This window comes from Lithobates pipiens, unplaced genomic scaffold (genome assembly GCF_037356315.1).
Source record: "Lithobates pipiens isolate NorthernLeopardFrog02 unplaced genomic scaffold, aLitPip1_a1.2 Scaffold_18, whole genome shotgun sequence".
Lineage (NCBI taxonomy): Eukaryota > Metazoa > Chordata > Amphibia > Anura > Ranidae > Lithobates > Lithobates pipiens.
In genome coordinates this window covers 627,210,388-627,237,201 of record NW_027507758.1, presented here as the reverse complement: position 1 = coordinate 627,237,201, position 26,814 = coordinate 627,210,388, and the positions used below count along the sequence as shown (strand labels likewise).

The 26,814-nt window shown below is 48.4% G+C and overlaps 1 protein-coding gene across 1 annotated transcript in view; it reads left to right on the top strand.

The window, feature by feature from the left end:
* LOC143986870 (uncharacterized) overlaps window positions 1-26,814 on the top strand; it is a 377,747-nt gene that overhangs the window by 99,125 nt on the left and 251,808 nt on the right. The window lies entirely within an intron of this gene.

Here is a 26,814-nt window from a genome sequence, read left to right as displayed (position 1 = left end):
AGGGAGGACCCCTCAAAGGGGATACGGCACCATACTTGTTTTGAGGCTGGGTCCGCCAGCCAAGGGCGGAGCCACAGAGCCCGTTTGGCCGTAACAGAAGAAAGCATCACCCGAGCCACCAGGCGTATGATGTCGATAGAGGACTCCCCAAAAAGGCGGAGGCCAGCCTAAGTTCTTGGATAGGTGAGCTCTTAGCCGTATCTTCAGAGATATTTCTAAGTGTCTCATCTACACTATCCGTCCATATCTCCATTGCTTTGGACATAGCGGCCAGAGCCAACGCTGGCTTATAGGCCATTCCTGCTGTGAGATACACTCTCTTCAAATCAGCATCAATCCATCTGTCCAGAACATCCTTAACCACTTTCAGACCGGACCATTTTGCTGGTAAATGACCAGAGGTCTTTTTACACTTTGGCACTGCGCTGCTTTAACTGGTAATTGCGCGGTCATGCAATGTTGTACCCAAACGAAATTTGCGTCCTTTTCTTCCCACAAATAGAGCTTTCTTTTAAAGGTATTTGACTGACTCTGCGATTTTTATTTTTTGCGATATAAACGTAAAAAGACCGCAAATTTTGAAAAAAAATGATATTTTCTAATTTTTGTTATTAGAAAAATCCAATAAACTCAATTTTAGTCATACATTTAGGCCAAAATGTATTCAGCCACATGTCTTTGGTAAAAAAAAAGTCAATAACTGTATATTTATTGGTTTGCGCAAAAGTTGTCACATCTACAAACTAAGGTACGTTTTCTGGAATTTACGCAGCTTTTAGTTTACGACTGCCTATCTCATTTCTTGAGGTGCTAAAATGGCAGGGCAGTACAAAACCCCCCCCAAATGACCCCATTTTGGAAAGTAGACCCCCTAAGGAAATTGATAAGTGGCATGTTGAGCCCATTGAATATTTTATTTTTTTGCCTCAAGCGATTGAATAATGACAAAAAAATTATTTTTTTTTTTTATTACACAAAGTTGTCACTAAATGATATATTGCTCACACATGCTATGGGCATATGTGAAATGACACCCCAAAATAAATTCTGCTGCTTCTCCTGAGTACGGGGATACCACATATGTGGGACTTTTTGGGAGCCTAGCCGCGTACGGGGCCCCGAAAGCCAAGAACCGCCTTCAGGCTTTCTAAGGGCGTAAATTTTTGATTTCACTTCTCACTACCTATTACAGTTTTGAAGGCCATAAAATGCCAAGATGGCACAAAATCCCCACAAATGACCCCATTTTAGAAAGTAGACACCCCAAGCTATTTGCTGAGAGGCATGTTGAGTCCATGGAATATTTTATATTTTGCCACAAGTTGCGGGAAAATTACAAACTTTAATTTTTTTTAAAAAATTTTTTCACAAAGTTGTCACTAAATGATATATTGCTCACGCATGCCATGGGCATATGTGAAATGACACCCCAAAATAAATTCTGCTGCTTCTCCTGAGTACGGGGATACCACATGTGTGGGATTTTTTGGGAGCCTAGCCGCGTACGGGGCCCCGAAAGCCAAGAACCGCCTTCAGGTTTTCTAAGGGCGTAAATATTTGACTTCACTCCTCACTACCTATTACAGTTTTGAAGGCCATAAAATGCCAAGATGGCACAAAACCCCCACAAATGACCCCATTTTAGAAAGTAGACACCCCAAGCTATTTGCTGAGAGGCATGTTGAGTCCATGGAATATTTTATATTTTGCCACAAGTTGCGGGAAAATTACAAACTTTTTTTTTTTTTTTCACAAAGTTGTCACTAAATGATATATTGCTCACGCATGCCATGGGCATATGTGAAATGACACCCCAAAATAAATTCTGCTGCTTCTCCTGAGTACGGGGATACCACATATGTGGGACTTTTTGGGAGCCGCGTACGGGGCCCCGAAAACCAAGCACCGCCTTCAGGCTTTCTAAGGGCGTTACAGTTTTGAAGGCCATAAAATGCCAAGATGGCACAAACCCCCCCCAAATGACCCCATTTTGGAAAGTAGACACCCCTAAATTTAGGGGTACACTAGTGAGACTAGGTAATAAATGGCGGGTGCCCTGAAACTATAAAAAAATAACTAACCAACCAGCGTCACCTGTAACAGTTATATGGTGATCACTGGTGAAAGGGTTAACTAGGGGGCAATCAGGGGGCTTTATGCGGTAGTATATGGGGGTCCCTGGCGCTATAAAAAGCTGCGGCGAACCTAAATACCTACCTGCCTAACTAGCGTCACCTGTGACACTAATACAGCGATCAGAAAAACGATCGCTTATTAGGCTGGGTTCACACTGGAGTGATGCGGGAACGCCACGAATCCGCGGCGGGTTCCCGCATCGCATGCCTCCCGGCGGCAGTTCACACTGCCCTATGCGAACTGCTGGGAGTGTCAGTGAAATGTTAATGACACCCCCAGATCAGTTCGCATATCGCAGTGCGATCTGCAAACTCGGATCGCATGGTGTGAACACCCATGCGATCCGATTCTGCTGCGGACCAAAAAAAGGGTCCCGTGCGAGTTTGCGGCGGGTGCGGCGGGTGCAACGCGAATTCAGCCATACTATCTGTATGGCTGAACTCTAATCGCACAGAGATCGGATGTGATTTGCACTGCAGTGCAGTGCAAATCACATCCGTTCTCATAAACCGCTGCAATGTGAACCCAGCCTTAGTGACACTGGCGACGGGGGGTGATCACGGGGTTAAACCTTTATTGGGGGGTTAGGGGGGTACCTTAGAACTAAAGGGGGCTAACCCTAACTGCCCTAACAGTTATTGCAGTCACAAATGACACCAATGCAAAAAAAAATGCAATTGGTGTCACTGTGACTGGGGGGGGGGGCAGGGGTAATTAGGGGGGTGATCAGGGGGTAAAGGGGGGGTGTGAGTGTGCCTGGCATGTTCTACTGTACGTGTGGTGTGTTGGTGCAACTCACCGATCCTCTCTCCTCGGTGCCGGAACGAAAAATACCGACACGGAGGAGAGATTACATCACTTCCTCTCCTGTGAGGAGAGGAAGTGATGTCGTGGAGCATTTCTATTCGTCGGGAGCGATCGCGAGGGGGTGGCCATGAATGAATGGCTGCCCCCTCATCCCGGATCGCTCCCGAACGAATGCCGACCGCCGCAGGCACCGGGGGGGGGGGCCCGATCGGGCCCCCCACCCGCGGGAAGGCAGGGACTTATATATACGCCCTTATGCCTGCCCGTGCCATTCTGCCGACGTATATCGTCGTGCGGCGGTCGGCAAGTGGTTAAAAGACACAGTATCCTCTAAGGCAGGGGTGTCCAAACTACGGCCCTCCAGTTGTTCAGGAACTACAATCCCCATCATGCCTAGTCATGTCTTTGAATGTCAGAGTTTTACAATGCCTCATGGGATGTGTAGTTCTGCAACAGCTGGAGGGCCGTAGTTTGGACACCCCTGCTCTAAGGGAAGTGTGACATGTTTCACCAGCCTCATGACTGCTGCGTCTACCAACGGCGCTGACTCCAAATGCTTCACCTCTTCTTCATTGAAAGGATAGAGTTTCGAAACCTTTGATAGCATGGAATTTTTCTTCTCCACCTTGCCCCATTCATCTGTGATAATCTCACCTAGCTCAGAGATAAAAGGAAAATTAATCCGATCCTTCTTTAATTGCTTAAAGAATTTTCTCTGTTTGGAAGGAGCAGCCACGGAATCTTCCCAGTTCAGTGTCTCTCTAACAGCTCTGACCAGAGGAGGAAGTAGAGCGAAATCAAAACCCACACAGGGATCACTTTCATCAGAGTCACTGTCAGATATGGCAGCTGAGGGGTGGCTATGCGCAGAGGATTCCCAAGTATCCTGCAGCTGAGTCTCCCTTCCTGGAGAAAGTGGCGGCTCTGCCGGGGGAACATAGGACTGGCCCTCAATATTTCTGAGGGACTCCTTAACAACTTTTTCCACAAGGGTTTTAAGTTGTTGATCCGCATCACCCCTTTCATTGGAAGCCTTGGCGTAGCAAGGGTCGCACAAAGATTTTCCTGCCGGTACAAGAGCTCTGCACCCCCAACAGGCACTAGCTGACTAGATTGAGTCCTCGAGGAATGCGACCGTTCCTTACTACGGTGTCCTGATCTTGAGGAGGAACCATAATGTTTTGATTTGGAAGAGGAGTGCCGGTGATGCGACTTGGAGGAGTCGCTCCCTCTATGAGAGCTGCGATGCTGTTCTGACCTGGAAGGGCTGAAACAGGAACAAGACAAGAAACCACAAAAGACAAGACATCAGGACAGAGCTAAAAGATACATTCCCCTCCCCCACCAGACCTTCAGGTGATCATTAAAAATACCTTTTATGAGAGGGTTGGCCACAAACAGGCGGTAAAGAATCCATGTCCTCAGCGATATCCATACGCGCTGAAAAGATGACAAGGGATCAGTGCAAGGGACAGGGAAGGGATAGCCACCCTGTCCTAGAATGTCATTTACCAATAGAAGCAACACAGAGGCAGGGGGAAGTCACTGCAACAGCCCGCAAGCATTCCTAAAGCTTGCAGACTAATTCCCCGTTTAAATAGCCCGCCCCTGTGATGTCACCCCGTGCATGCGCGAAACCAAGCCTCGGTCTCAAACCACACTCGCGCATGCGCAGTACGGCCGAGAACGCAAACCCGGAAGTAGAACGGCGGCTGGAACTCGGAAGAACCAGCCGCCATGCCTGCACATACAAACAAACAGAAAAAACGAGGACAGATAAAAGATACAAAAACTGCTGCCATAATGAACTATAGAACCTCTCACCACTCCCACCACGTTCGATCACTCGGCCGAAGGTAAGGTAAGATGACACCGGACTTTCCAGGGGGCAAAACAGGTCACCTGCTAATAGCTGGCTATCCGACCAATGTGCAGCCTGCCTGCCAGGGGCCAGGACATGGGCTTCTTCACAGCGCCTCTTCCACTGCCCACTCCATACCCTGCTAATAGCTAGGGCTTAGCGGAATAATGCGACTTTCCAGACCCAGAGTCACAGACCGGCCGACCTCGATCGTGGGGAAGTGGAGGCGGGACTTAACCCACACGTTGCTGCCATGGAGTCTGTCAGGAAAAAATATTTGCTGCTATATTAAATAAACTAAAATCCTGTGCAAATTCATATAATCATACGATATTTTGTGCTGAATATAGTGTTCTCTGCCAGATCACTGCTTACACTTTACATCTACATCTACTTCTCAAGGAGAAAGGAAGTGCTGCGTGTTCCACAGACAGGAAGTGGTGTCACCGAAAGTCGTGGAACACACAGCACTTCCTGGTGTTAGATATACAAGTATTGGGGAAATTGACTAAAGCTGGAGCATTCAGAATCGGGTGCAGCTGTGCATGGCAGCCAATCAGGTTCTAACTTCAGCTTGTTCAATTAAGCTTGGACAATAAAACCTGGAAGCTGATTGGTTTCTATCCAGTTTTAGTAAATCTCCCCCATCGTGTCACATCTGTTCTTCAGTGAGTTCAGATTTTAGTATTTCCTTTTAATAAAAGGTGTTACATGATATGAGATTCCCCTTCCTCTCCACCCTGAGTGTGTATGAAGGGGCGGAGCTCTGAGTGTGTGTGAAGAGGCGGAGCTCTGAGTGTGTATCGAGAGGCGGAGCTCTGAGTTTGTATCGAGAGGCGGAGCTCTGAGTGTGTATGGAGAGGCGGAGCTTGAGTTTGTATCGAGAGGCAGAGCTCTGAGTTTGTATCGAGAGGCGGAGCTCTGAGCGTGTATCGAGAGGCAGATCTCTGAGCGTGTATGAAGAGGCGGGACCCTGAGTGTGTAGGAAAAGGCGGGGCCCTGAGTGTATATGAAGTGGCGGAGCCCTAAGTGTGTATGAAGAGGCGGAGCTCTGAGCAGTGTTGCCAACCGCCCGTTAATTTACGAGTAGCCCCTAAATTTCACCCTATTTTCGGGGGGTGCCCGTAAATGTCCATTACGGGCAGCGGTGCCGTAAAAAAGATGGCTGCAGGCCGACAGCGCTACTGCGCATGCGCTGTTCCAAAGCCTGGCGGGTTCGGGAGAACTCGTACATGCTCGGCTGGGCACCCCAAGGACAGGCGCATTGAACAGTGATGAAATGTCGCCACCAGGCGTCACTTTTGAATAGCTGGTGCTCGTTTTCGATGATGTCACCCTTCCTCCCCGCCCCCTGCAGATGACACTTACTCTGTGCCTGTGCCAAGTGGTGGGGGGTACCTCTCGGCTAGACATGGCATGTGTCGGTGGGCACAATCTGCAGCTGGGATCTCAGTGCGCTGTTCCCGCTGCTGGGTCAGCATGGTGCAGGATCACTGTCCTGCTACTTGGCAGCAAAACAACGCAAAGGATCCTGATGTCACAATGCAGAGGTGCTTCCTACTGCTCAGAGCATCTATAAGGACTAGAAAAGGAAAGCTGTCTGCTCAGCCTCTGACCCCTGTGTTCTGTCCGCACAGCCCCTGACCCCTGTACTCTGTCCGCTCAGCCTCTGACCCCTGTACTCTGTCCGCACAGCCTCTGACCCCTGTGTTCTGTCCACACAGCCTCTGACCCCTGTATTCTGTCCGCACAGCCTCTCTGACCCCCTGTACTCTTTCCGCTCAGCCTCTGACCCCTGTACTCTGTCCGCACAGCCTCTGACCCCTGTGTTCTGTCCACACAGCCTCTGACCCCTGTATTCTGTCTGCACAGCCTCTCTGACCCCCTGTACTCTTTCCGCACAGCCTCTGACCCCTGTACTCTGTCCACACAGCTTCTGACCCCTGTACTGTGTCCGCACAGCCTCTGACCCCTGTACTCTGTCCGCACAGCCTCTGACCCCTGTATTCTGTCCGCTCAGCCTCTGACCCCTGTACTCTGTCCGCACAGCCTCTGACCCCTGTACTCTGTCCGCACAGCCTCTGACCCCTGTGTTCTGTCCGCACAGCCTCTGACCCCTGTACTCTGTCCGCACAGCCTCTGACCCCTGTGTTCTGTCCGCATAGCCTCTGACCCCTGTGTTCTGTCCGCACAGCCTCTGACCCCTGTGTTCTGTCCGCATAGCCTCTGACCCCTGTGTTCTGTCCGCACAGCCTCTGACCCCTGTGTTCTGTCCGCACAGCCTCTGACCCCTGTATTCTGTCCACTCAGCCTCTGACCCCTGTATTCTGTCCGCTCAGCCTCTGACCCCTGTGTTCTGTCCGCACAGCCTCTGACCCCTGTGTTCTGTCCGCACAGCCTCTGACCCCTGTGTTCTGTCCGCACAGCCTCTGACCCCTGTGTTCTGTCCGCACAGCCTCTGACCCCTGTGTTCTGTCCGCACAGCCTCTGACCCCTGTGTTCTGTCCGCACAGCCTCTGACCCCTGTGTTCTGTCCGCTCAGCCTCTGACCCCTATATTCTGTCCGCATAGCCTCTAACCCCTGTACTCTATTCGCACAGCCTCTGACCCCTGTACTCTGTCCGCACAGCCTCTGACCCCTGTATTCTGTCCGCTAAGCCTCTGACCCCTGTATTCTGTCCACTCAGCCTCTGACCCCTGTACTCTGTCCGCATAGCCTCTGACCCCTGTACTCTATTCGCACAGCCTCTGACCCCTGTACTCTGTCAGCACAGCCTCTGACCCCTGTATTCTGTCCACTCAGACTCTGACCCCTGTACTCGGTCCGCACAGCCTCTGACCCCTGTACTCTGTACGCACAGCCTCTGACCCCTGTACTCTGTCCTCACAGCCTCTGACCCTTGTACTCTGTCCGCACAGCCTCTGACCCCTGTACTCTGTCCTCACAGCCTCTGACCCTTGTAATCTGTCCGCAAAGCCTCTGACCCCTGTACTCTGTCCGCACAGCCTCTAACCCCTGTACTCTGTCCGCACAGCCTCTGACCCCTGTACTCTGTCTGCACAGCCTCTGACCCCTGTGTTCTGTCCGCACAGCCTATGACCCCTGTGTTCTGTCTGCACAGCCTCTGACCCCTGTATTCTGTCCGCACAGCCTCTGACCCCTGTGTTCTGTCCGCACAGTCTCTGACCCCTGTGTTCTGTCCGCACAGCCTCTGACCCCTGTATTCTGTCCGCACAGCCTCTCTGACCCCCTGTACTCTTTACACTCAGCCTCTGACCCCTGTGTTCTGTCCGCACAGCCTCTGACCCCTGTGTTTTGTCCGCACAGCCTCTGACCCCTGTGTTCTGTTCGCACAGCCTCTGACCCCTGTGTTCTGTTCGCACAGCCTCTGACCCCTGTGTTCTGTCCGCACAGCCTCTGACCCCTGTGTTCTGTCCGCACAGCCTCTGACCCCTGTGTTCTGTCCGCACAGCCTCTGACCCCTGTGTTCTGTCCGCACAGCCTCTGACCCCTGTGTTCTGTCCGCACAGCCTCTGACCCCTGTGTTCTGTCCGCTCAGCCTCTGCCCCCTGTGTTCTGTCCGCACAGCCTCTGACCCCTGTACTCTGTCCGCACAGCCTCTGACCCCTGTGTTCTGTCCGCACAGCCTCTGACCCCTGTGTTCTGTCCGCACAGCCTCTGACCCCTGTGTTCTGTCCACACAGCCTCTGACCCCTGTGTTCTGTCCGCACAGCCTCTGACCCCTGTGTTCTGTCCGCACAGCCTCTGACCCCTGTGTTCTGTCTGCACAGCCTCTGACCCTTGTACTCTGTCCACACAGCCTCTGACCCCTGTACTCTGTCCGCAAAGCCTCTGACCCCTGTGTTCTGTCCGCACAGCCTCTGACCCCTGTGTTCTGTCCGCACGGCCTCTGACCCCTATGTTCTGTCCGCTCAGCCTCTGCCCCCTGTGTTCTGTCCGCACAGCCTCTGACCCCTGTACTCTGTCCGCACAGCCTCTGACCCCTGTGTTCTGTCCGCACAGCCTCTGACCCCTGTGTTCTGTCCGCACAGCCTCTGACCCCTGTGTTCTGTCCGCACAGCCTCTGACCCCTGTGTTCTGTCCGCTCAGCCTCTGCCCCCTGTGTTCTGTCCGCACAGCCTCTGACCCCTGTACTCTGTCCGCACAGCCTCTGACCCCTGTGTTCTGTCCGCACAGCCTCTGACCCCTGTGTTCTGTCCGCACAGCCTCTGACCCCTGTGTTCTGTCCGCACAGCCTCTGACCCCTGTGTTCTGTCCGCACAGCCTCTGACCCCTGTGTTCTGTCCGCACAGCCTCTGACCCCTGTGTTCTGTCCGCACAGCCTCTGACCCCTGTACTCTGTCCGCACAGCCTCTGACCCCTGTGTTCTGTCCGCACAGCCTCTGACCCCTGTGTTCTGTCCGCACAGCCTCTGACCCCTGTGTTCTGTCCACACAGCCTCTGACCCCTGTGTTCTGTCCGCACAGCCTCTGACCCCTGTGTTCTGTCCGCACAGCCTCTGACCCCTGTGTTCTATCCGCACAGCCTCTGACCCCTGTGTTCTGTCTGCACAGCCTCTGACCCTTGTACTCTGTCCACACAGCCTCTGACCCCTGTACTCTGTCCGCAAAGCCTCTGACCCCTGTACTCTGTCCGCACAGCCTCTGACCCCTGTGTTCTGTCCGCACAGCCTCTGACCCCTGTGTTCTGTCCGCACAGCCTCTGACCCCTGTGTTCTGTCCACACAGCCTCTGCCCCCTGTGTTCTGTCCACACAGCCTCTGACCCCTGTACTCTGTCCGCACAGCCTCTGACCCCTGTGTTCTGTCCTCACAGCCTCTGACCCCTGTGTTCTGTCCGCACAGCCTCTGACCCCTGTGTTCTGTCCACACAGCCTCTGACCCCTGTGTTCTGTCTGCACAGCCTCTGACCCTTGTACTCTGTCCGCACAGCCTCTGCCCCCTTTGTTCTGTCCGCACAGCCTCTGACCCCTGTGTTCTGTCCGCACAGCCTCTGACCCTTGTACTCTGTCCGCACAGCCTCTGACCCCTGTACTCTGTCCGCATAGCCTCTGACCCCTGTACTCTGTCCGCACAGCCTCTGACCCCTGTACTCTGTCCGCACAGCCTCTGACCCCTGTGTTCTGTCTGCACAGCCTCTGACCCTTGTACTCTGTCCGCACAGCCTCTGCCCCCTGTGTTCTGTCCGCACAGCCTCTGACCCCTGTGTTCTGTCCGCACAGCCTCTGACCCTTGTACTCTGTCCGCACAGCCTCTGACCCCTGTACTCTGTCCGCATAGCCTCTGACCCCTGTACTCTGTCCGCACAGCCTCTGACCCCTGTACTCTGTCCGCACAGCCTCTGACCCCTGTACTCTGTCCGCACAGCCTCTGACCCCCTCCTGTACCATGTAAATGAAGAAATATGGTTTGTGACTTTTGTTTAACTTAAACACATTGCTAATAGCACTGTCTACATGTTTACAGTTTACATATTGATATTTGCACTGTTTAGCACTGAAAACAGTCATTGTAGGTACTTTTTTGCAGTGCCAGTAAATGTCATGATTTTTGCCAGTAAAAAATTGGTGGCGTTTGTAAATTTTGTGGTCCGGACAGTCCTTTTTCCTTCGGGGGGTTGGTAGCACTGGCCCTGGGTGTGTATAAAGAGGCGGAGCTCTGAGTGTGTATGAGAAGACGGAGCTCTGAACGTGTATGAGAAGACGGAGCTCTGAACGTGTATGAAGGGGCAGAGCTCTGAGTGTATGAGGAGGCGGAGCTCTGAGCATGTATGAGGAGGCGGAGCTCTGAGCGTGTATGAAGAGGCGGAGCTCTGAGCGTGTATGAAGAGGCGGAGCTCTGAGCGTGTATGAAAAGGCGGAGCTCTGAGTGTGTATTAAGAGGCTGAGCCCTGAGTGTGTTTGTAGAGGCAGAACCTTGAGTGCGTGTGAAGAGGGGGAGCGCTGAATGTGTATGAAGTGGTGGATCCCTGAGTGTGTATGAAGAGGCAGAGCTCTGAGTGTGTATGGAGAGGCGGAGCTCTGAGTGTGTATGAAGAGGAGGAGCCCTGAGTGTGTATGAAGAGGCGGAGCTCTGAGTGTGTATGAAGAGGCGGAGCTCTGATTGTGTATGGAGAGGCGGAGCTTTGAGTGTGTATGAAGAGGCGGAGCCCTGAGTGTGTATGGAGAGGTGGAGCCCTGAGTGTGTATGGAGAGGCGGAGCCCTGAGAGTGTATGGAGAGGTGGAGCCCTGAGTGTGTATGAATTTGCACAGGGATCAGTTTATTGATAAACACCATAAGATCAATGAAGTAGGTGTAAAGTGGAAGCAGTAGATCCACATAGAATATTATTTTTAGTACCTAGCACTTTATATATGAATGTCTCCACATATTTTAGTGTATTTGTGATGATTTATGTGCACACACAATAGGACAGCGCTGTGGCACATAATGCTCTTCTAGGTGATAAAGGGAATACTTACCTTTGTTACAGCAGCAGTCCGGTATAAGTTATTTCTGTAGGTATTTGAGTTGTTACACATAGCGCGGGTTTTATTCTATTTATATTGGTGACATAATTGCCCAAATCTGGGGATCAGGAGCCATTTCCACCCTTTACTCTCGGCTGGGGTTCTTTGTATCCATATAACAGATTTTTTTTTTTTAATGAAAGCCTGTGGCATGTAAAACACACTCAAAAACTTTACCCGGTGCATAAAAAATGTGCACACACATAAAGAGTGACACAAAAAAGTGCAAACAGGTACCCAAGCCCTCTAAAATCAGAGGGCCTTGCCCTGAATCCCCCGGGTGTTAGGCTCCAGACAGGGAGAAGAACACATAAAACTTGGTCCATCTGGCTGAAACCAGGCGGACCCCTTTCGCCGAAACAGACCCACCCAAATACTAAGTGAGACTCCCCCGAAGGGAGACCCCAACCCTAAGAGAGAGGGCGACTTAAGCCAGAAGGCCATGTCCACCCCCTCCCCATACTTTCAGGACAGGCCCTGGGACCTGTGACCCTACTAATCACACGTGCAAAGTGACAAAACCAAGACGTGAAACAACACACAAGAAATAAATAAATAAAGCGGGGAAGGGATAGTGGAAAGGAGAGTGAAAAAAGTGGCCATTGTGTAAAACAATGACCAGGCCCTCCGACCAGGAATCAGAAATTCCTCTAGCCCCAGCCAAAAGGCCTGGCCCAAGAGGCAGGTGCTACATTACTAAATCTGCAATCAATTTTACTGCAAAATCAAAGGGGCCAAAATGCCTCCCCCCCGAGCAGTAATATATTTCTACCCCCCTTGGTGGGAGTGGAGATGACCCATCTATAAGGATATAGAGTACAGCACAAGGCTGTGCTGACACTACGAGATGTTTCTCTGGGCTGCAGTTCCTCTGAGCTCCACAAGATGGTGATCTCACCTCTACCCAGACAGTATGTCTCTATGGAAGAAGACAGGAAGTGATGTCAGTTATAAATAAGAAGTTTCGGGTGAGAGGTGAGTCGGGGTGAAGTAGAGAGGAGACATTGCTGGAAGTGGCAGTAGAGGAGGTAATAAGATCTTATTTTCTATTTACACCCAGTAACCCCCCGTCATGTCCGTCCTCTTCCTCCATAGTCACTGTGATGTCTTTTATCTCCAGCAGATAATGATACACACATATATAGTGTGGAAATGTAGAATATCCCCGTATATTACAATGAGGGAATTTATGGTCTGTACCACAAGGGGAGTTATTGATGTCAGTAAATGTCAGTTCCAGACATTGTATGTGGGGGGAATGGAATGATAATTAAAGGTTGGGATTACAGAAAATTTCTTTAAGATTTTACACGGGAATGATCAGTGCTAGGGATGGGCCCAACAGACCCCTGTTCAGTTTGCAGCAGAACTTTCAAACACTGTGAAAGTTCGGACCCGAATAACGAACCCCATTAAATTCAATGGGACCCTAACATCAATAATCAAAAGTGCCCATTTTGAAGGCTTATATGCAAGTAATTGGGCATACAATGGTTATAGGGGCCCGGGTCTTGCCCTGGGGGACATGTATCAATAAAAAATAAAAGTTTGTGAAAAACATAATTTTTTTATTTTTTTTTAATGAGCAGTGATTTTTTTTTTTTTTTAAAGTGAAAGCCTAAAAATGAAAAATTCCTTCCAATATAGTGCCTGGGGGTCCCCTTAGTCTACCTGTAAAGTGGCAGATCTGTACTATGTCTAGAATCTGCTGCAGCAATAATTGCATTTATAAAGGGAAAAAAATGAAATTTTCCCTGCAAGCTGCCTTTATTTTGCTCAGCAACAGCTGGGGAGCCAGTGTGTATGATGAGGCTACAATGTAGTGCACTGAGAATAAGATTTTTTGAATACATGCTGGTGTCACTTTGACTTTGGATAGAAGTAATGGGTGTGTAAAAATTGGTCTTTGGGTGTTGGTGGCGCCTTCCCACCGTAACCCTATAGAGGTACTCTTGATCAAAGCAAGAATTGGCCTTGCTGTAAAAAATTGCAATGATATGCACCTGTCAAACAGGTGCTGAAATATTGGTCTTTGGGTGTTAATTGTGCCCATGAAACCTATACCAAAAACATTCTTCTAGATGAAATGATTGAACACCCTCAAAGCTACGCAGGCTTTAAGTCCTGCAGAGATTCCACATCCCAAAATGACTTAATCAGTGACATCGGCATCAGGGGCTTCATAGCTGGCAATCCAGGACTGATTCATTTTTATAAAAGTCCAACGGTCCACGGAGTCTGTGGACAGACGCGTTCTACCAACATCTGAATCCAGTAATGACTGGGCATCATCAAGGAGCAAGTGGCTGATGCTGTGGTCAAATAACTTGACTGACGCCAATGGCTATGGCAGGAATAGATGTAGACAATGAGGCAGGTTTATCCACTCTGGCAACTGCAGGGGACAGCACACTTGTCTCTGCTAGCGTGACAGAGGATGAGGAGGAAGAGGAAGGTTAAGTACGCCAGTCCATCACTTCCTCTGCATGCTATGGCTGTATAGCACGGGCAAACTCACTAAATGGAGGAATTCATGCCCTGCCTGAGGACTGACCACCACATCCACTTTTGCCTGTGAACACATTTGTTGCTGGGCCCCAAGGGAAAGTCTGCCTCTCCTTGATGTCCTCCCAGACATTACTGGGAGGGAGGGGGCGGTGCTTATAAGCAAATGTAAAGAAGATATTGAAATATGTACGTTGATGCACTTTAATCAATGTAAAGTGGTGTTTTGTGCACTTTAATTTGAGTACTCACTACACACACACTCCATGGATACAGTATAATATACTGCAATATAATGCGCCAAATGTACAGTGACGCACAGAACTACTGTGCCTTACAAAAGTATTCACCCCCTTGGCATTTTTCATGTTTTGTTGCCTTACAACCTGGAATTAAAATTTTTGAGAATTTGCATCATTTAATTTACAGAACATGCCCAGCACTTTGAAGAATTCTTTTTATTATTGTGAAGCAAACAACAAATAGGACCAAATAACAGAAAAATTAAATGTGCATAACTATTCATCCCCCTAAAGTCAATACTTTGTAGAGCCACCTTTTGCGGCCATCACAGCTCCAAGTTGCTTTGGATAAGTCTCTATGAGCTTGCCACATTTTACCACTAGGATTTTTGCCCATTCCGCCTTGCAAAACGGCTCCAGCTCCTTCAAGTTGTATGGTTTGAGCTTGTGAACAGCAATCTTTAAGTCTGACCACAGATTTTCTATTGGATTGAGGTCTGGGCTTTGACTAGGCCATTCCAACACATTTACACGTTTCCCCTTAAACCACTCAATTGTTGCTTTAGCAGTGTGTGTGGGGTCATTGTCCTGCTGGAAGGTGAACCTCCGCCCTAGCCTCAAATCACACACAGAGTGGTACAGATTTTGCTCAAGAATATCTCCTGTATTTAGCGCCATCCATCTTTCCCCCAACTCTGACCAGTTTTCCAGTCCCGACTGCTGAAAAACAGCCCCACAGCATGATGCTGCCACCACCATGTTTCACTATGGGGATGGTGTTCTTTGGGTGATGTGTTGTGTTTACACCAAACATAGCATTTTCTTATAGGCCAAAAAGTAAAATTTTTGTCTCATCAGACCAGACCTTTCTCCATACATTTTGGGAGTCTCCCACCTGCCTTTTCACAAACTCAAAACGTGCCATTTTGTTTTTTGCTGAAAGTAATGGCTTTCTTCTGGCCACTCTGCCATAAAACCCAACTCTATGGAGCGTACGGCTTATTGTCGTCCTATGTATAGATACTCCAGTCTCTGCTGTGGAACTCTTCAGCTCCTCCAGGGTTACCTTAGGTCTCTGTGCTGCCTCTCTGATTAATGCCCTCCTTGCCCGGTCCGTGAGTTCTGGTGTGCGGCCATCTCTTGGCAGGTTTGCTGTTGTGCCATGTTCTTTCTATTTGGTTATGGTAGATTTGATGGTGCTCATAGGGATCATCAAAGATTTGGATATATTTTTTTTATAACCTAACATTGACTTGTACATCTCAACAACATTGTCCCTTACTTGTTTGGAAAGTTCCTTGGCCTTCATGACAGTGTTTGTTTGTTTAGTGGTGCCTCTTGCTTAGGTGTTGCAGCCTCTGGGGCCTTTCAAAAAGGTGTGTATATGTAATGACAGATCACGTGACACTTAGATTGCACACAGGTGGACATCATTTCACTAATTATGTAACTTCTGAAGGTAATTGGTTGCACCAGAGCTTTTTATGGGCTTCATAACAAAGGGGGTGAATACATACACACATGGCAATTATCAGTTTTTTTATTTCTGAAAAATTTGTTTTATGTATGTAGCGCTGGCTCCTGGTGAGCAGGCGCTATGTTTTTTTTTCTAAAGTTAATTTGCCTGAAACCACAGTTGGGTTTCAGGACTATTACGCTAAATTTCTGGTACCAGTTCAACTAGGTTGCACTGGGTTCTCCTTGACCGCAGGTGTCGCTGTCACCGCCGGCAAGAGTAGAAACGCAGTGTAGCTGGGTGTATTGAATGCCATTGTTTTCTCGGAACCAGCCCAGTGGGGGTGTTCTCCTGCTGTGCATTCTGAGAGGTGGTATTTAAGGTACCGACGCCACGTGGTTCTGGGTTCCATTTTCTGTCTGTTCGGTTCTGGTGGTCCTCCTGACCCAGCCCCATGGCCCTCCTGGCCTGGGGTGCGGAACCATGCATCCCAAGTCTTGGGGCCGGCTGGCCCGAGGTGACACAACTGCAGGGCCAGGCCTGACTGGATTTCGGGGCCCACTGTTCCAAGGGTGGTCCAGTGCCGTCGCATCTGAAGGGAGAGGCCCAGCAACTGAAGAACCCCAGGGGAGGACTCTTCAGGAGAAGGCCGTGCGCAAGGCTGGCTTCCCTGAAGGAGCCTGGAGGCTTAGTTGAATGACACAACCTGGATCAACACACATACAGTATCGCCGGATCAGCTGAGAGAACCTGGTACCATATGTTAGCTCTCTAAATTTATCTAAGTCCCTCAGTAATGCTCAAGTGTACATCACAAGTCTGTGGCAGAGACTTTGTCGAACACCCTACCGGCTGCAAGGCCTAGTGAGAGGAGGTCTATCCAGGGCTTGTTAAATCCAGTTGTGAAACGGTCTTTATGCTCTGGATTTTCTATAAGGACTTCCATTATTTTTGCAGTCTAAAGTACCTGAACTTACTCCTGACCCTTTACCCTTTGTTGAAAGACTGTTTCTGTTCTAAATAAATAACCCAAAAGAAGATTCAGTGTCAGTTTCCACATCCTTTGGGCCATCTACAACGGGAATCCCTAGACAGAGAAGCAAACAAGGAGGTAACAGTAAGCACAATAAAACCAGCAGCTCCTTCGGGGGTTAGTGCTACATGTATATATTTTTCTAATTTTACGTCACCAACTTAGACTATTGTGTTCTGATCCATCACATATAATTCAGATTAAAGAAACATTGAACTAAGGGCTGTAATGTAACAAAATAGGTAAAAAGCCAAGGGGGGAATACTTTTGCAAGGCACTGTATATGGCTTTAAGCTGGCAGTAACTCACACAGAACTATATGGCATTAAACTGGCAGTAACACACACAGAAGTAAATAGTGTTAAGCTGTCAGTAGTTCAACCGTCACTACACTGACGATACTCTAGCTATACACTAAACTATACATGTAAAGATTACTGACACAGTCTCACTACACTACACTAAAACTATCTGAGCTGTCCCTACTCTACACTAATGTATGTATGAATGACACAGTCTCACTACACTACAGTGACACTATCTGAACGTTCCCTACTCTAGCTGCACACTATGCAAAGCTGAATGATGGTCCTCCTTACTACACTCACACTATCCCTAGACTGACACCAAACTAATATTCTACACTGACAATTGAAGCAAAATAGAACAGTATAGCACACTAACTAACAGCACTGAACAGGGCCCTGTTCTATCTCTCTGCATAGGCCGCAGTCTCCTGGTCACACACACACAGACCTCCTGCTGGCATCCAAAGAGGCCAAAAGATGGTTGTGCTCTTCCTTTTATTACTGCTCCCAGCATGCAGTGCTGCATGCTTTGCATTGTCTGTATTGTAGTTCAGGGCTGATCCAGCTAACAGAGTAATTTCCTCTTTCAAACTACATTGCCCACAATGCCTTGCAGCACTGCTTCTCAGGAATTAAAAGGAAGTCCTAACAGCATTAAAAGGACACTAGAGGGAGCCAAACTCATTTGCAACCATAACAACTGTAATACCTTATATTAGCAAACCCTTGGCTACATATCGTTAGCCGGACTCCCCTGGATTCCAGGGGAGGTCACTCCAATAGAGGCCACCGTTAAGGTGGCAAGATCGGTTTTTAAACATGCTGACCTTTCACCTTTTCCGAGTCCCCTAATCCCAATTTTGGGTAATCCATCTTTTCAATCTGGACTGAACAATCTGCAATTTGATATACTTATTCACCGGGGCTGCTCCCATTTGTTGCATTTTTGTCAAGAACATAAGCTCATGACACAAGCCATGAAATTGTTAGTAATTTTTCCCACAATGTGGACTTCCTCCACTGTGCTCAGCTGGGTGCATATCTCTGCATTACACCGGAGAGGTATTCTGAGATAAAAGACCTGACCACGTTTGAACAGACCTGCCTTGCAGGGAGGCCAATGAGACATTCACTATCCCATCTGTACTCCTTGTTGATAATGGCCAATGCGCCTCAGGATCTTCCTTTTCATATCATATGTAAACATATGAGATCATCTCTCATTGCCGGCTCCCCTCCTCACACAGAGACAGCGTGTGAGGAGGGAGAGCTTCCGTCCTGCAGCTGCAGTGTCTGTGAGCACACACACACACGGTGAAACACACACATGCCCACCTGTCCCCAGTGCCACCTATCAGTGCCATGTGTCCCCAGTGCCACCTATCAATGCCACCTGTCCCTAGTGCCACGTGTCCCCAGTGCCACCTGTCCCTAGTGCCATGTATCCCCAGTGCCACCTGTCAGTGTCACATGTCATCAGTGTCACGTGTCATCAGTGCCACGTATTAGTGCCATCTGTCATCAGTTCCACGTATTAGTGCCATCTGTCATCAGTGTCACGTGTCATCAGTGCCACGTATTAGTGCCATCTGTCATCAGTGTCACGTGTCATCAGTGCCACGTATTAGTGCCATCTGTCGTCAGTGTCACGTGCCATCAGTGCCATGTATCAGTGCCATCTGCCATCCGTGCCACGTCAGTGTCACGTGTCATTATCCTGGTGCTCCAGGGCCCTCAAAAGTGTAATAGGTAGTCAACAAGTTAGATGTGTAATTTATGCTCGTAGAACACGTGATGGCGCTCCCTGCATGTTGGGTCTCTCTATGTGGCCAGGCTGTGAAAAAGTCCCACACATGTGGTATCGTAATACTCAGGAGGAGTAGCAGAATTTAATTTGGGGTGTCATTTGTGGTATACACATGCCATGTGAGAGAAATAACATATTACAATAACAATTTTGTGCGAAAAAAAATAAAAAACAAAAAAATCATTTTGCAAAGAATTGTTGGAAAAAATGACAACACCAAAAAACTCACCATGCCTCTTACTAAATACATTGGAATGTCTACTTTCCAAAAAGGGGTCATTTGGGGGGTATTTGTACTTTCCTGGCTTGTTCGGGTCGCAAGAAATGAGATAGGCCACCCGTACATCAGATGTGATCAATTTTTTATGATTCGCACCACAGCTTGTGGACTCTCTAACTTTCACAAAGACCAAATAATATCCACTAATTTGGGTTATTTTTTACCAAAGATATGTAGCAGTATAAATTATGGCCAAAATTTATGAAGAAAAATTAATAATTTGCATAATTTTATCACAGAAACAAAGAAAAATGTGTTTTTTTTTTTTCAAAATTTTCGGTCTTTATTCATTTATAGCGCAAAAAATAAAAAACCCAGAGTTGATCAAATACCACCAAAAGAAAGCTCTATTTGTGGGAAAAAAGGACAAAAAATGTATTTGGGTACAGTGTTGCATGACTGAGTAATTGTCATTCAAAGTGTGAGAGTACCGAAAGCTGAAAATTGGTCTGGGCAGGAGGGGTGTTTAAGTGCCCAGTAGTCAAGTGGTAATGTTTTTTGGACTTTGACATTGAGAGTACCTGAACTTCCTTTTCCAATCCTCTGATCCCAAGTTGAAAGACTGTTCAATGGTTTGAGTTTTGCACATAAAATCCATTCAAGTGGATTGAAGTCAGTCTCAAGTTACTGGGTCTTCTACCACGGGACATCCCCTAGATGGTGCCACAAGGATAACGGAAGGTACCGGTAAGCCCAAAAATAACCAGCAGCTCCTTCAGGGGTTAGTGCTACATAAAGAATACAAAAAAAGTTTCACACGTGTGGTACCCCCATATTTGGGAGGCATACGAGAATGTGTTTTGGGGTGTAATTCTAAGTATGCATGTGCAATTTGTCAGAAATAACTTGTTAAAATGGAAAGTTAAAAAGAAAAATTAAAGTGTCAAAAAAACTCGCCAGGCCTCTTACTAAATACCTTGAACTGTCTACTTTCCAAAAAAGGGGTAATTTTAGGGAGTTTTTCTACTGTATTAGCATTTTAAGGCTTCAAGAAATTAGATAGTCAGTATATCATGATTAATTGATGAGGTATAATACATATATATATATATATATATAGAAAGGCCAGTATGGTGGCCTGAAATTATGGGAGGAGCCCGGTGGGGTATTTAACTAGCCGTTCGCCTATCTTCCTCGTCGGTTCCGGTGCGCGATATCTGATACGTCAGAAATCAAGGGCCGACTATCCTCGAGACCTTACAGTGAGCCGGGTTCGTGAGTTCCCACGCTATTCCGTCCGCCTTCGTGTCGACAAAGCCTTGTCGTTCGTCAGCGTCCGTCTGATTGCCGTCTGAGTCGCTATACTCAAAATCGAAATTTTCCGTTTTCGTACAACACGTCTGGGCCGGCTGTCGCAGGTAGGGCTTCGGCACCCGTTTCATTTCATGTGTTACAAAATCACGTAAACTAGATTCCTGAACTCACGAACCACTCACTCTAGATTGCACGAACGTCTTAACTGTGGCACTCGTATTCGTTACTTCATGTCACTACCCCTTCTTCGAAAGAAGTCGTTATCACTTTTTCGGTACATGTCGTTCGTGCCACCAGGCACTTCGTTTCGTAGCACGTCGTTGCTAAACTGAACGACTCCCCCGATCATTTCTCTATGTTCGAATCGATCGAACCGTTTCGAAATTACAGCTGTCTGCTTGTCACGTTAAATTGAGCAGTCCGGACAATGTCAATCTCATGTTGTTCAAACCGTAAAAACGGTCGGACCGTTTCAAATCCGAATAAGTTTAAACATTTCAATAATTTCATGCCGTTTGTACTATGTCTGTCATTTCGTTTCATTTTCATTTCAATCATTTCAGTCATTTCAATCATTTCGAGTCATTTCAATCATTTCAGTCTGTTATATCGGATCATTTCATTTCTACCATTTCTAAATCATTTCATCATTTCTGTCACTTACCGCGCTCCGATGCGAATCCCGTCGCATTTCCAATGCACCGATTCGCTTCGAAGTGCCCCAGGGTTCGGCCTCATTTCTGTACATGCTCCAGAGACTGAGTCACTCGCAGGTTCAAGCACGGTCCTTGATTCTAGTCTTTGTCATGGCTTTCATTTCTGTCACTTATTACACGCCAATGCGAATCCTGTCGCATGCTGCTATGCACCGATTCGTCCTGGCGTGCCCAGCTGCTACGCCTCATTTCAGTACATGCTCCAGAGACGGATTCTTTTGTTGTAACCATCAGTCCAGTCGTTGAATGTTGTCTCTGTCATGGCATATCATTTCTGTCACTTATTACGCGCCAATTCGAATCCTGTCGCATTCTGCTATGCACCGATTCGTCCTGGCGTGCCCAGCTGCTACGCCTCATTTCGGTACATGCTCCAGAGACGGTTTCTTGGTTGTAACCATCAGTCCAGTCGTTGAAACTTGTCTCTGTCATGGCATATCATTTCTGTCACTTATTACGCGCCAATGCGAATCCTGTCGCATTCTGTTATGCACCGATTCGTTCTGGTGTGCCCAGCTGCTACGCCTCATTTCAGTACATGCTCCAGAGACGGGTTCTTTATTGTAAACCATCAGTCCAGTCGTTGAATCTTGTCTCTGTCATGGCTTATCATTTCTGTCACTTATTACGCTCCAATTCGAATCCCATCGCATTCCTTATGCATCGATTCGTTCTGGTGCGCCCAGCTGCTACGCCTCATTTCAGTACATGCTCCAGAGACGGATTCTTTGTGGTAACCATCTGTCCAGTTGTTGAATCTTGTCTCTGTCATGGCATATCATTTCTGTCACTTATTACGCTCCGATTCGAATCCTGTTGCATTTATTTATGCACCGATTCGTTCCGGTGTGCCCAGCTGTTACGCCTCATTTCAGTACATGCTCCAAAGACAGGATTCATCTGTTTGGTTCATGGGCTCGTCCTCTGATTCTTGTCTTTGTCATGGGTTTTCATTTCATTTCACCTATCACGTTCCGGTACGAATAGTCACATCTGTGTACCAAATTCGTCTCGGCGTGCCCCAGGAATGGCCTCATTTCAGTACATGCTCCAGAATCCGTTTCGTGCTCGGTCGCAAGTTTGTGGCATGGCGATTCGGATCTCTGTCATGGCAGATTCACTCATTTCATTGTCACATACCGCTTCCCGGTTTGGGTCCAGTTGATTCTTCAATGTTTTGGATGCCTACCGGGGGCCTTGCTCCTCGGCCTCATTTCATTATACGTTACCACAAAAGGAAAACACAGCTTCGTTTAGGCGTTTCTCGCTGTTTTCTTTCCTCATACAAACGTAGACTTCTTGCAATCGTTGCAAACACACATCCAAGCGTAGACTTCTTGCAATCATGGCAAGCACGCATCCAGACATAGACTTCTCGCAATCATTGCAGCACACATTCGAGCATAGACCTCTTGCACTCATTACAAGCACGCATTCGAACATAGACCTCTTGCAATCGTTGCAAGCACGCATTCGAGCATAGACATCATGCGATCATTGCAAGCACGCATTCGAGCATAGACCTCTTGCACTCATCACAAGTACGCATTCGAGCATAGACCTCTTGCAATAATTGCAAGCACGCATTCGAGCATAGATTTCTTGCGATCATTGCAAGCACGCACTCGAGCATAGACCTCTTGCACTCGTTACAAGCACGCATTCGAGCATGGACCTCTGGCAATTGTTGCAAGCACGCATTCGAGCATAGACCTCTCGCGGTCATCGTAAGCACGCATTCGAGCATAGACCTCTTGCACTCATTACAAGCACGCATTCGAGCACGGACCTCTTGCGATCATTGCAAACACGCATTCAAGCTTAGACCTCTTGCGATCATGGCAAGCTCGCATTCGAGCATGGACCTCTTGCAGTCGTTGCAAGCTGATGTCCAGGCACAGCTCATTGCAATCATTGCTGGCAGGCACTTCTGGCTTGCTCAATAGGTTGCTTTAGGGAAAGCCTGGATACTTTCCTAAAGGTACGTTGTATTACGGGGTACTTATTATAGGTATAATTGATCCAGGAAAAATCCGATTGCCTCTCGAGGGATCAGGAAGGAATTTTTCCCCTGCTGTAGCGAATTGGCCTATGCTCTGTTGGGGTTTTTTTTGCCTTCCTCTGGATCAGCTATGGGCGTAGAATTGGGTGTGTCGGGTTGTGTGATACCTTATTTATTTTGATTTGTGGTTGGACCGGATGGACTTCTGTCTTTGCCGGCCTGGCTACCCATGTAACCTACCATAATTCCTTGCAATCGTTGCAGGCACGAGTCCTGGCATAACTCCTCGCATTAGTGGCAGGCACGCTTCCAGCATAACATCTTGCAATCATAACAAGCACGTATCCTGGGTAACATCTTGCGATCGTCGCTAGCACGCATCCAAACATACATTTAAGCACAACTCCTGCAGTCTTCGCAGTGCACATGCGGTAACACGAATTGCTCACAGTCACTACGCATACATCTCCAGTGATAAACTCCCGGGCAATTGTCGCAAGCACATGTTTAAACACAACTTTTCAGTCATGCCAAGGCTCGTGACTTATCATAACTTCTAGCAATCATTCGTTGGCAAGCACATTCTCAGTGGCACACAAATTGGCTACACGTCATTTTCAGCAGCACTCAATTGGCCACTCGTCTCCCGTGGCTTTTCTTACAAACCACTCACTGTTGTCTGTCTATCCGTCTCTTCCTCAGGACAGTTTAGTTCAACTTCCGTCCTGCACCAGGATCATGTTGACACACGCAACTGGCTTCTTCCTGTAGCTCGCCCAGGCTATTTCTAGCCAGCGTTCAGCATTTCTTACCCTTACAGTGCACGGAGAGCCATCTGTCGTTAAGGCCCATACAGCAAGATCCCCACTACGAGGCATCCAGAGACATCAGCTCATAGCCAACGGCAAACGCTCGCCCATCACAACTGCCATCTTTAGGGGCATATAATGTCCTCGCATATTCCCCAGTCTAGTCATCCTATAGACTCCTACAGTCCCTACACGGCATGTTGAGTTTCGCTATGCACATCATCCCTCAGGGTCGCGCTTTTGTGTCACGCCTATTGGCCTCACTGTCCCTCTCACAGGATTCAGAGCAAGTCCTCAGCCTGGGTCCCGCGGCGGTAGCAGTCCTTGCTATGCGGGAGGATTTCCTATCGTCTGGGAATGGCGTCTCCCTGTTCATTCCCTCTGTGTCTTCCCTTTCACCCCAGGTGATGACCGACGCAGCTGCCTCCACGGGCTTGCGGCTGTTTTTGGCCACCTCTGGCTCGCAGCTCCCTGGCCTCCCCAGTTACTGGCAATTCCTGGCTGCGCCAAGGCGTCCTCTCTGTTAATTATGTCTTCCTACGTCGACTGGTCCAGCTCTTGTTGTTGTCTCAGTTCAACATCCATTGTTCCTTTATCCTCGGTAAATTCAATCAGGCAGCGGACGCCCTTTCCCGCTCTAACATTGTTTCATTTTCAATCAGGTACCCGGAGCCGGACTAACATCAGCAGCTATCCCGGACTGGTCTCAACTGACCCTGGATTAGCCCCTCACCTCCGAGCGGCTACCCAACTCGTCGATCACTCCCTTTCCCGCAATACCCCCAGGCCTATCAATCAGCCTGGAGGGCCTTTAACCGCTTCATCACGCGTCTCAGCACAGAGACGTCCCGTGTCAAGCAAGTCATAGCCTTCATTTCATACTGCCACTCGCAGTTGGCGTTATCCTTTAATACGACCCGGCTATACCTGACCGGCGTACAACGTTTCACATCCCTCCAGGACCCTACTGTACCCTCCTTATTTCTTACCACACCGTTCGGGCGGTTATGCGCGGTGTCCAGAAGCGCCAGCCGATGGCCGGCACCAAACGACTGCCTATCACAGGAGACGTTTTAGGAATATGTCAGATAGCCTGGCCACTTCACCTTTCGGTCTCCACATTAGTGTCGTTTACAAGCAGCCATACACCTGGCCTTCTACGGCTTCTTACGGCCGAACGAGTTTACTTGTAGTAGCCCCACAGCACGCATGCTGTGCAAGCACCACCTGGTCCGATACGAAGACCATTTCGTCTTACACTTAACAGTCTCTAAGACGCAGCAGCTTGGCTCGGGTATGGACATACACTTCTATAAGTCCAACAACCGCTGGTACCCGGTTGCCATTCTCACCCGCTTGTTGACCCTTTTGGCTGATCAACCAGGAACTAGTCTGCTTCTGCCATTTCACACTAAACCTCTGAACGCTGCCCGCTTTATGGAACACGTCAGGATACTCTAGGGTATCCTTCACCTCAATCCTACTCACTACTCCGGACATCCATTCCGTATCGGAGCAGCTTCAACAGCATCCCGCCAAGGCGTCCCGGACCACTCTAACAAGAGGTTGGGCAGATGGAGGTCCACCTGTCTCGCCCGCTGCATACCCGATCCGCAAGTGGAGATGGCCCAGGCCTTTGTCAAGCTCACCCAGTAACAAGCTTGAAACAATGAAGATGCAACCCCTACCTGAATGTTTTTGCCCCCTTATTTTGGTATACCGTACGTTAGACCAGGGCACACTTTCAGGTCCATTTCGAGTAAGCGAGTTAATGGTAACCTTGTTTGTCATCCTTATCCGTATCGGTCAGAGGGCGCTGGACCATAAATAGAAAGGCCAGTATGGTGGCCTGAAATTATGGGAGGAGCCCGGTGGGGTATTTAACTAGCCGTTCGCCTATCTTCCTCGTCGGTTCCGGTGCGCGATACCCACCCTCCCATTCCCTTTTCCAGGGCATTTCTCAAGCATTATACTCCTCATGAGAGTACTCATTTCACTCCATTTAATTTTCATTTCATTTTATCACCCACTTCTCTATCTAAGGTATGCCCCCTTTTTTTGGTATACCGTACGTTAGACCAGGGCACACTTTCAGGTCCATTTCGAGTAAGCGAGTTTATGTTAACCTTGTTTGTCATCCTTATCCGTATCGGTCAGAGGGCGCTGGACCATAAATATATATATATATATATTGTATATGTGTGTGTTTATTTTTAACCAAGGAAATGTATCGGAATACAGTATGGCTTAAATTTATGAAGATTATTTATTTGCAAAACTTTATAACAGAAACATTTTTTTTTTTTTTTTTTTTTTTTCAAAATGTGTGTATTTTTTTAATTTATATAGCAAAAAATTCAAAACTTAGTGGGGATTAAATACCACCAAAAGAAAGTTCTATCTGTCTAAAAAAAAATATGATAAAAATTTAATTTGGGTACTGTGACAGACCTAGCCGGGACAGAGGCTGTTGGAGGGGACAGAATGCGAGCCTCTTGCCTTGCGATTATGGGCCCTGGCATTTGGGGGAACGGTGCTCTTTGTGAGCTGTATGCCTGGGGACCCCTGAGGTGGTGTTACTTGGATTCAGATCCATGTCCGTTTCCCCCCCCCCAAGACACACAGACTCTGGATATGTATTTGCCATATTAGCAATAGACTGAATCACACTGTTTGGACACAAACTGTTAGGCCCCTTTCACACGGGACGGATGAGTAATGATCCGCCCCGTGATGATCCTCTTGCTCAGCGGGGATCGCTCCGTTGTCCCCGCTGAGCCGGCGGATGACAGGGCGGTCCCAGCACACTGTGCAGGGACCTTCCTGTCAGCTCTCCGTTGTCCTCTATGGGGGATCGGATGAACGCGGACCGTCTGTCCGTTTTTCATCTGATCCGCTCTGCAGACAGATGGAAAAATAGGATTTTCCTCCGTCTGCAGAATTGGACAATAGCAGAAGCGGACGATGTTCATCCGCAGACACCCGCTATCCCATAGGGATGCATGTATGTCCGTATTTCATCTGCAAACGGATGGATGAAATACGGATATACGGTCCGCATGTGTGAA